The following is a 10,843-nucleotide window of genomic DNA, read 5'->3' on the forward strand; positions in this document are numbered from 1 at the left end:
CTGTCCAGGCCTGGTCTCTTCTTGGGTGTCAGCCTGTGGCAAAGGAAGCTGCAGACTGCTGTGTCCCAGGGCAGGACGGAAGATGGGATCAGTGGACCAAGGCCAGAGCGGTGGGAAGGAAGGGCACAGCCTGGCGAGCTGTGGAGGTGGCGGTTGTGGAGGTGGGGCTGAGAGTCTGAGCCCCAAGTTGGACAGACGGTCACCAAACCTAGTTTCCTTTCTTTCTCGTCACACAGTTGGACAACACTGTCCAGCCTTCCTTGCAGTTGGGTGGAACAGGGGGCATTTTGGCTGGGGACCTGTGGGAGTGTGTGTGCCATTTCCAGGCCTGGCCCCGCCCACACGCTCCTTCTTGCACTGCCTTTCATTGTTGGCTTGATGCAGACCTCACTATGACCTAAATATGACAGAGCCACGGGGTTAACGGAGTCCCTCTCTGAGCTGCTGTTGGAGGAGGCGGCGGGTCTGAAGGGATCACCCTTCAGAATTTAACGCCAGAGAGACATACAGTTCCCTCATGTTTGTGCCTGTCTCCATCTTGGGGTTGGTCAACTACAACACGCAACCATCGTAATCCGTGGTATGCAGCTACCCAGGGTCAGAGTTGGGACCCCACAGGTGAGTGGGCCAGAGATCGAGGCTGGGTGTGAGGAAGACAGCAGCAGCAGGGTGGGCATCCCCTGAGCAGGCTCAGGGAAGACCCAGGCTGGCATCGCTGGAGGGGACTGCACTGGGGATGGCTGCCCTGGGCCTGAGCTACGTGGTCTTCAGTCCACGTAGGTTGCACCTGGTGCCCTCGCTAGCACCCAGCTGGGCTATGGGTTCCTTTTTGGCTCCGAGGGCCAGGCCTGTGGGCCCGTGTGACTACAGACCCTGGGCCTGCAGCGTGTTAGGCTCTGCAGGCTCCAGGGAGACAGGCCCTGTGCTACCCACTGTGTGTCCTCAGGTGTCCATGCCTGGGCTAACTCTCCCAAATGTTCAACACCCACTCAGGCAAATAGAGTGGTCTGGCCTCGTAAAGTCAGATACCCCCTCTGACCCGGGTCCTACCCAAAAGCCACCAATGCCACTTCATTCCATTGGCCACATCTCCCTCTTACACACAGAATGGCGCCTCCCTCCCTCCCTCTGCAGCTACCCCCTGGCTGCTGTCTTAATTTCTTCACCTTCTAGGAGGAATGGGAGCCTAGTTCAACTGGGCTTTGTCTCCACTCAGCCTGCTGTGGTCAGGGTCACCAGTGACCTCTTAACTTGCCAAATGTGGGAGTCACATCATAACACTCACCCTGAAAGAAGTGAGCAATCCTTTATTGTTTAATGTTTTATTATGGAAAAATGTTCACTTACACAACAATCAGAGAAAGTGAATTTCCAGGGACCCCACCCAGCATCAACAAAGAATCACACAATTCCCCTCCCCCACTTTTTTCTGGAGAGTTTTAAATAAAACTTTATTGGTACATTTTAGATACACACAATGATAATGTTCACCATAAGGAATTTATAGCTGTGTGTGATATATTTTGATTCTTCTCTTTTTCCAGTCCCCTCTACTCCCTTCCACCCCTTGTCCTTTCCTTTTTTAGGAAAGCTTTGTTTCGATCTTTTACTTCTACTTTCTTTTCTTCTTGTCTTTTCTTCCCTTTCCCCCGTCCCTCTCTCTTGTTCTCATTTGAACATTTTCTTCCCACTTACCAATATCTATTATACATTTTGGTCCTTATTTATACTTTCGGTTTCTCACACCAGAAAGCATCATTGTGGCATGATGCTTTTTTTTTTTTTTTTTTTTTGGTCTTTTTCCTTTTTTTTATCGGTACCGGGGATCGAACTCATGACTGCCTGCTTGCAAGGCAGGCGCTTATGCGCTGAGCTAAATCTCCAGCCCTAGCATGATGCTTTTAATTCTTTTGGGAAGATACCAAGAAAGGGAATAGCTGGGTCAAACGGAACCTCTAGTTTTAATTTCTTGAAGAATCGCCACATGGATTTCCGTTTTTCCCCACAGCCCTGCCAATGTTTGTTATTGATTGATTTCTTAATAATGGCCATTCTTCCTGGAATGAGGTGGGATCTCAGCATTGTTTTAATTTGCATCTGTTAAATGACTAATGATGCTGAACATTTTAAAAATATATTTATTTGCCATTTCTACTTCTTCATCTGAGAAGTGTCTGTGTGTTTCAGCTGCCCATTTTTGGAGTGGGTCTTTAAATTTGGAGGGCTCTGATATTTTTAGTTCTTTTTATATTCTAGATATTAGTACTTTGCCTGAGGAACAGCTGGAAAAAAATTTTCTCACTGTGGGTTGCCTCTTCACTCTGATGGTGGTTTCTTTTGCTGTGCAAAAGGTTTTTTAGTAAAATCAGATCTTTTAATAAGAAGTTGATTCTTTGTGATATTTCCTGTGTGATAAGAGTTTTGTTTATAAAGTCTTTGCCTACACCAGTGTCTTCAAGAGTTTTACCTATTCTGTCTTTCAACAGAGTGAATGTTTCTGTTTTAATATTTAGATCTTTGATCCATTTTGATTTTGGATTAGTGCATGGTAAAAGATATGGTTCTGGTTTTAATCTTTGGCATGTGAATTCAACACCATTTATTGAAGAGGCTATCTTTCTTCCAGTGAAGGTTTTTGGCTCCTTAGTCAAAGATAGGGTGGCTGAGTATATTTGGAGTTGTTTCTGCATCTTCTAATCTGTACCATTGGTCCTCAGGTCTAGCTTTTTAAATTTTTGCTAGTACTATGATATTTTTATCATAGTAGCTTTGTAGTAAAATTTCAAGTCAGGGATTGTGATGTCCCCTGCCTTGCCTTTGTTGTCTAGAATTGCTTTTGTTATTCTAGGACTCTCCTGGTTCCAACTGAGATTTAGGATTGTTTTCTCTAATTCTGTGAAATAGGTTACTGATATATATATATATATATATATATATATATATATATATATAGAGAGAGAGAGAGAGAGAGAGAGAGAGAGAGACAAAGCCTCAAACTCATACTGATCCTCCTGCCTCAGCTTCTCAAGTGCTAGGATTACAGATGTGTGCTACCATACCTGGCATGCTATTGGTATTTTGAGCAGCATTGCATTAAATCTGTATAACAGCTTTGGAAGTGTGTCTATTTTCACTATATTGGTTCTTCCTACCCTAGAACCAGGAATATCATTCCATTTTCCAATATTCTCTTCGATATCCTTTTTCAAAGTACTGTAGTTTTCAATGTAAAGGTCTTTTACTTCCTTCATTAGATTGATTGCTAGATCTGTCTGTCTGTGTTTTCTTCCTTTCTTTCCTTCTTTTTTTGGGGAGGGGATGTTATTATGAAAGGTTTGTTCCCTTAATTTCTCTCTCAGTAAGTTTGATATTTGTGTACAGGAATGCTATTGACTTTTGAGTCTTGACTTTGCATCCAGCTACTGACTTTGTTTATTAAGTGTAGAAGTCTTTTGGTGGAGTTTTTGGAATCTTCTATGTAGCATATCATGTCATCTGCAAATAATGGTAATTTGATGTCTTCCTTTCCTATCCTTATTCCTTTCATTTCTTTCTCTTGTCTAATTGCTCAGGCTAGTATTTCCAGAACTATATTGAATAGGAGTGGTGACAGTGGACATCCTTGTCTTATTCCTGATTTTAGAATGAAAGCTTTCGGTTTTTTGTCCATTTAGTATGATATTGACTGTTGGTTTGTCATGGATAGCTTTTATCAGATAGAGACAAAGACTATTCCAATTTTCTGTAGGTTTTTTTTTTATCATGAATATGTATTGGGCTTTGTCAAATACTTTTTCTGCATCTATTGAGTTGATCATGAGGTTTTTGTCCTTGGCTCTGTTAATATGGTAGGTTACATTTACTGATTTGCATTTGTTGAACCATCCTGCATGCTTGGGATGATTTCTACTTGGTCATGGTGTATAATCTTCTTGATGATTTGCTGTGGTCTGTTTGCCAGTATCTTACTGAGGATTTTTGCCTCTAGTTATCTTTTTTGGTTGGCTCTTTCTCTGGTTTTGGCACATACTTTCTTTGAGGAATGACTTTGGGAGTGTTGCCTCTCAGTTTCATTAAGGAAATTTGAGAAGTAGCAGGACTTTAAAGTTTTTGTAGCATTCAGCAGTGAATCCATTAGGACCTGGCATTTTCTTTTTTGGTAGTTTTTTAATTAGAACTTCAATTTCATTGATTAATATTGGCTTATTTAGAATTTTTGTATCTTCTTGGTTCAGCTCTGGTAATTCATATGTAACTAGGAATCTGTCCTTTTTCTTTTCTTTGTTTTTATTTTTTGAGACTGGGTTTCACTATGCAGTTCATTCTGGACTTGAACTCACTTTGTAGCCCAGGTTGCCCTCAAACTTACAGCAATTCTCCTGCCTCAGCCCCCTGAGTGCTGGGAATTACCAATGTGTGCCACCAGACCTGGCTTTTGTGTCCATTTCTTTTGTGTTTTCCATTTTATTAGGCTACAGGTTCTTGAAGTAGATATTGATCTTCTGGACTTCTGCAGGATCTGTTGTAATTTTATCCTTTTCATTCCTAAGTACATGGGTTTGACTCTTTTATTTCCTTTTTTTTTTTATAAGGTTGGCTAAGGGTTTGTCAATTTTATTTAATCTTTCAAGGAACCAACGCTTCAATTCATTGATTCTCTCTCTTTTTTTTCTTTTTTCCGGTACCAGGGATCGAACTCACGACTGCCTGCTTGCAAGGCAGGTGCTTAAGCCGCTGAGCTAAACCCCAAACCCCAATTCATTGATTCTTTACATTGTTTTCTTATTCTCCATTTCATTAACTTCTACTCTGATCTTTACTTTCCTCCTTTGTATGAACTTTGGGTTTGACTTGCTCTTCTTTTTCTGGAGGCTTGAGGTTCAACATTAGGTTATTTATTTCAGCTCACTTTGTTTTTTCTGACATGGGAATTCATTGCTATAAATTTCCCTCATAGGGCTGCTTTCATTGCATCCCATAAGTTCCAATATGTTGTATTGGCATTATCATTTAATTGTAGAAACTAATTTCTTCTTTAATTGGACCCATTGGTTGTCCAAGAGAGTGTTATTTAATTTCCATGTGTTTATGAAGTTCTTGTGGTTTCTTTTGCAACTGACTTCCAATTTCATTGCCATAGTCTGTTAATATGCACGGGATAATTTCAATTCTTTTGCATTTACTTAAGCATATTCTATGAGCCAGGATGTGGTCTACTTTGTAGATCATCCTGTGTACAGCTGAAAAGGATGTACATTCTGATGTTGTGGAGTGGAACACTCCATAGACATTTACTAAGTCCATTTGTTCAAAAGTTTGGTTCAGTTCTGTTATTTCTTTGCTGATTTTTTTGGAAGGGGTCTAGTTGATCTATTTGTGACAATGGGGTATTGAGATTCCCCCATCACAATTGTATTACTTGATTTCTCATGTCCATTAATATTTATTTTATTTAATTGGGTGTGCGGGTGTTTGGTACATATATATTTATGATTGTTATCTCTTGCTCTTGTATTGCTTCCTTTACAAAGATGTAGTGACAAAAAAAAAAGATGTAGTGACCTTCTTTGTCTCTCTTAATCAGTCTTGGCTTGAAATTTACTTTTTCTGCAAGTAGAATAGCTACCCCTGCTTTTTCTGAGATCTTGTCTCATGGAGTATTGTTTTTCATTTTGATTTTCAGTCTGTGAATTTCTTTTCTAATTAAATGTGTTTGTTATATGCAGCATATTGTTGGATCTTGCTTCTTGATCCATTCTGCTGGTCTGTTTCTTTTGATCAGTGAATTGAGATCATTTAAGGTTGTAACTGACATGTACTGACTAATCCTTGTCATTTTATTTTCCTGTTGTTGGTTCCCTTTTTTCCACTCAGTTTAATTGCTTGCCTTCTGTTGGGGTTCACGGAGTTGCCGTCCTTGTTACCTCTCTCAGGATGTCCTTCAGAATATCTTGAGTGCTGGTTTGGTGGTCATAAGTTTCCTTAGGTGTTCTTTGTCACGGAAGTATCATTTCTCGTTAATTTTGGTGGATAGTTTTGCAGGGTACATTAATCTGAATTGGAGGTTATTTACATTCAGGGCTTAAAATAATTCACTCTTCTTGACTTGAGGGTTTGTGTGGAAACACTCTTGACTTGAGGGTTTGTGGGCTGTAATTCTGATGGGCTTTCCTTTATAGGTGATTTGATCATGGCTAATTGGAGTTGTATATGCTTCACTTAGCTGTATGTCAAATTCTTTCCCTCCTTGGGAAGTTTTCTACTACTATTATTACTTCTGTGAACAGGTTTTTTGTGTCGTTGATACTATTTCATTAATTTTGATCAATCTTATGTTGTTATTCTTTGGATCATCTAGCAGCTACTGGATTGATTTTTCATGGCCCCTTGTTATTTTTAAGAAATGTTTCATTTTATATCACTAACCACAATCTTGTCTTCTATATTTGATATTATTATTTATTTATTTTTGTCTTTTTGAGGCAGGGTTTCATGATACAGTTCAGGCTGGACTTGAACTCACTTTGTAGCCCAGGATGACCACAAACTCACAGGGATCCTCCTACCTCAGCCTCCTGAGTGCTGGGATTACAGGTATGTGCCACCACATTCCACTATATCTGATATTCTGTCCTTATATTGGTTCACTCTCCTGTGTACACTTTCTGTGGAATTTTTAATCTCCTGGATATTTATTTGAATGTTTTTTGTGAACTCCATTTCTTTCCTATGTCGACTATTCACAGTTTCCATCATTTTCCTGAGTTCCCCTGTTTTTTAAATCTGCATCTGCTCACATATTAATAACCAAGTCTTTCATTATGGTCACCATTTCTGTAGTTATCTGAGAAATTATTTCTGATTTGATTTTCTTCCAGAACCTCACTCATCTGCTTTTTACCTCTGCTGTTATAACTTTAAAGGGTCCACGGGTAGCTTTTGAATTGTCCCTCCTCATTACCCCCGGCCTTGCCTTTGGTGAGCTGGAAGACACCTACTCAAGTGTCTTCTCATTTTCTATTTTTTTTAGTTTAATTATTGGGTTGATGCTTGTAAACTGCTCGTAGCAAGTAGCTTTATTAGCTAGTATGTAGAACCCTTAGGAAATGAGTACTTCTCAGAGATGTCTTGCAGGTGTCGCTGGCTTTTGGTCTTCGAATCTGTGGCAAGATTCTACTCCTTCAACTTACTGGAGATAAATTGCTGCCTAGCCTCTGGTTCTTTGGCACCAGCCTATAGTATTGTTTATAACCCTTAGAAATCTCAACCTAAAAAAAAAAAGAGAAGAAATCGCAGCCTTAGCATACCAGGAAGAAAAACTGATTAGAACAATTATGTCACCTTGACTGAAGTAGTACAATCAGCAATAACAATAGCATCAAACATCCCAGAAAATTACAAACTGTGGTGACTATTGGCTTGCTAACTTTAACCATATGACTATTTTGTGGCTCTGTAATGAAATCTAAAACAAACCAGAAAATTGTGTACACTAAATAAGCCCACAATATGGTGATTTTACCCTCAGGGGGGGAAAATTTAAAAGGGGTTGGGGGAAAAATGAAGAAGAAGAAGAGGAGGAGGAGGAAGAGGAAGAAGAAGAGGAAGAGAAGAAAGAGGAAGGGGAAGAAGAAGTGATTAGAAGCAAGGCTGGAAGACAAGGGAAGAGTACAAGAACTTTGAGCAACCAGTGGAGAAGAGAAAGAGAGAAGGAAGAAATATAAACAAGAATAGAACAGAACAACAAAAAACAAGAACAACGTTCACACTCATAAAAACAAGCACAAACATCAAGAACAAAAAAAAAAAAAAAGAAGATGATGAAGAAAGTTGAAAGAAATGTCCACCTCAAGGTGTGTCTCTGCCATCACTGGCAGACAGAGCCCAGACCCGTGTTGATTAATCCCAGCAAGCCAATCACAGATTTATGGCAGGGTAGGGGATAATCCCAGCAAACCCATACCTTTAGTTCCACTGAGTTCAGGCTGGTTTCTAGCTCTATGGTTGGAACCTAATTTGTTCAACCTGCATTACTCCGTGTGCCTCCTGCTGGCTTAAACTTGGCTCCCTGACCTCTTGCTGACTTGAATTTGCTTCTGCCTCACCTGGACACTGAGAGCCACTAGATGGAGCCAGCAGATGCTCTGAGTTCTGGGCTCAGTTGGCCTCTCTCCAAGGTGGCTACCGGCCGATGACCCTCTCCTGGAGGATGTCTGAACCCAGATAACTCACCAGCCACTGCAGTTTGCTGTGTCCATCACTCTGTTCCCCTGGTGCATTTTTCTGTGGAGACTGCTGGGGTTGCCAGTAATCATCAGGTGTCTGCAGGTTCAGGCCATTCGTCCCAGGTAGTGAGTCAGGGCTCAGGGAGAAAGTGCTGCTCACCACCCCCTTCTTCTTTGTTGGAGTCTCTCTTCACTCCCCTGTGGGCTTCAGTTCTTGCTTCAGATCCTTGCTGGGTCCTGAGAACCAACTTCTCTCCTTTTTCTCCTCACATTGCTATATATCAGTGTCTGGACGCCAGATCTCAGAGAGGCTATTTTGTTCACAGTTCACCACTCTGCCATTTTCCTCTAGAGAGTTTTAAAGCAAACCCTGCTATTATTTCACCTCTAAATTCTCCCTTGTGAGTTCCTAGACACTACTTCACATATGAACCCAAACAAGGGCCACATGTGTTAGGGTGTGCCTCTTAAATCTTTCAGTCGATGGTAGCCCTTCTCTCTTTTTCCTCCATCCACTGTTCTTGGAAGACACTGGGCTATTTGTCCGTGGCATGCCCAGCATTTGTGGCTTTTTTGTGGCGTCTTGAAGCTCCCTCCTGTGTGCCTCCAGTTACGGCAAAGGGTCGGTGGACACAGGGCTGTGGAGGCAGCCCCTCTTGGTGCTCCAGGTCCTGCTGCAGCTCCCTCCTGTCTCCCTGTGGATCTTCTCCCTTTCCATGGCTGCTTGGCCCTCGAGCTTCCTCCTTGCTCCCTTCTGGGCCTTGCACTAAACACAACCCAGATGCTGGTGACCCTGAGGTTTAGGTCTCCAGCCACTCCCTCCCATCCTGGTGTAATGTGACCTGCGGGGCGGTTGGCATTTTCCCACACCTGCTCCTTCCTAGCTGTCTTCAGCACTAACCCACTGCTGACCAAGTTGTTCAAGTCCAAGAACTCAGCTTGAAAGGAGCTCCCCTGTTCCTTACTTTCGCTCAGCTCCACATCTAATCCATCCATGTGTGCATCCTCACCCTCCGTGGCAAATTCAGCTACTCCTCATTCCCTATCTGGTCCTGGTCCAAGCTACCATAACTTCTCTCCTGGATACCTTCCGTCATCCTTGGGATGCTCCCATTTCTTCCATGATTGCCTCCATGGATAAGGAACTGGCATTCCTGGGGGCACAGGGCAATAGGGTGAAGAGTTATGAATTTTGCAGAGAGCCTCAGATTTATAAGATGAAAAGTAGAGATGACCGAAAGTAATGGCTGCATGTTAGAATATATTCAATATCACTCAACTGTATATTTTAAAAAGTTAAGATGATGTATTTTATGTTTTGTGTATTATCTTAGTCACTTTATTATCACTGGAATCCAATACTTGACAACAACAAATTAAAGGAGGAGAACTTTGTTTGGCATCATATTTTCAGTTTATAGTTATCTGGCTCTGAGGTGGGACAGCATGGCAGAGAGGCCTGGCAGAGGAGAAGCTGCCCACATCATGGCGGCCAGGAAGCAGAATGTGAAGTGAGCAGCCAGGGAGGCAGGAATACCTTCCGGGTCACACCCTAGTGACCTGGCTCCTCTTCCCAGACCCTGCCTCTTAGGAGGTCAGGTATAATGCCCCGTAATCCAGTCATCTTCCACACACATGAGGCTCTGAGGACCATTCTTGATCTAAACCCTAACATGTATTTTACAACTTAAATTTTTGAAAACCACATGAGGATCGTGTTAACCTCTGTACTCAGAATCCTCCAATAGCTCCTTGGAAGAGGAAGGGTGAGTCCTAAGGGACCTGCACAAAGTCCTGATGCCCTCAGTCTTGCCTTGTCTCTCATTCTCTTGCTCACTGTGCTCTGGTGACACCAGTTGCCTGGGTTTGTCCTGTGGGCCCTGGATTTGTCCTCACACACCCTGTACTCCCGTGTCGCATCCCCACAGGACTCATCCTGGATCCTCAGGGAAACCACACTCCCATAATTCCCCTGTCCTCAGCTGCTCTGTTCTTCACAACGCTGATCCCTGTCTGATATCTCATCATATAATTCATGTTTATTACACTCAGAGCCTTCTGTGGCATAAAAATGAACGGGCCACCGTGAACCCCGGGCTCGGTATTTGGAAGGGAAGGAAGAGAAGATTCTTCAGTGTTGCTGAAGGTGACAAGACAGGCCGATGCCCAGCTGGGATGGAGAGCCCAGAGCTGAGGCTTGAATGACTCTGGCTCCGGGGCATCTGGGCCTAGTCAGATGCTCAGCTGGGCAACATGGGAGGGTTTTCCCACACCCCAGCTCTGCCCTTCCTACCCTGGGCCTCCCACACAGTGACCTTGGAGCCTGCAAGAAGGGGACTCTTCTGAAATGACAGACCTGAATGGCCTCCCCTCCAGCTCGAAGGCCTTGGGAGGAGGCTGGGAACCGCCCAGAAGCAGCAGCCCTCTTGCTTTTTCTGGGTTGGGTGGGCCACTGTGCAACTGGCTCAGACATTCCCAGGTCCCCATGGACACAGTAGCCAGCATCCGGGCCTTCCAGGGCCACAGGCTCCCACTGCCCTGCCCAGTCCAGCCCAGCTGAGCAGCACACTTGCGGGCTTCCACCCTTCCTTCCCTCTGGGTGGAGGGACCGTCAGCAG

The sequence above is a fragment of the Cavia porcellus genome, unplaced genomic scaffold (assembly GCF_034190915.1).
Source record: "Cavia porcellus strain 051 isolate PalLab524CR breed Dunkin Hartley unplaced genomic scaffold, mCavPor4.1 scaffold_31, whole genome shotgun sequence".
NCBI classification, from domain to species: domain Eukaryota; kingdom Metazoa; phylum Chordata; class Mammalia; order Rodentia; family Caviidae; genus Cavia; species Cavia porcellus.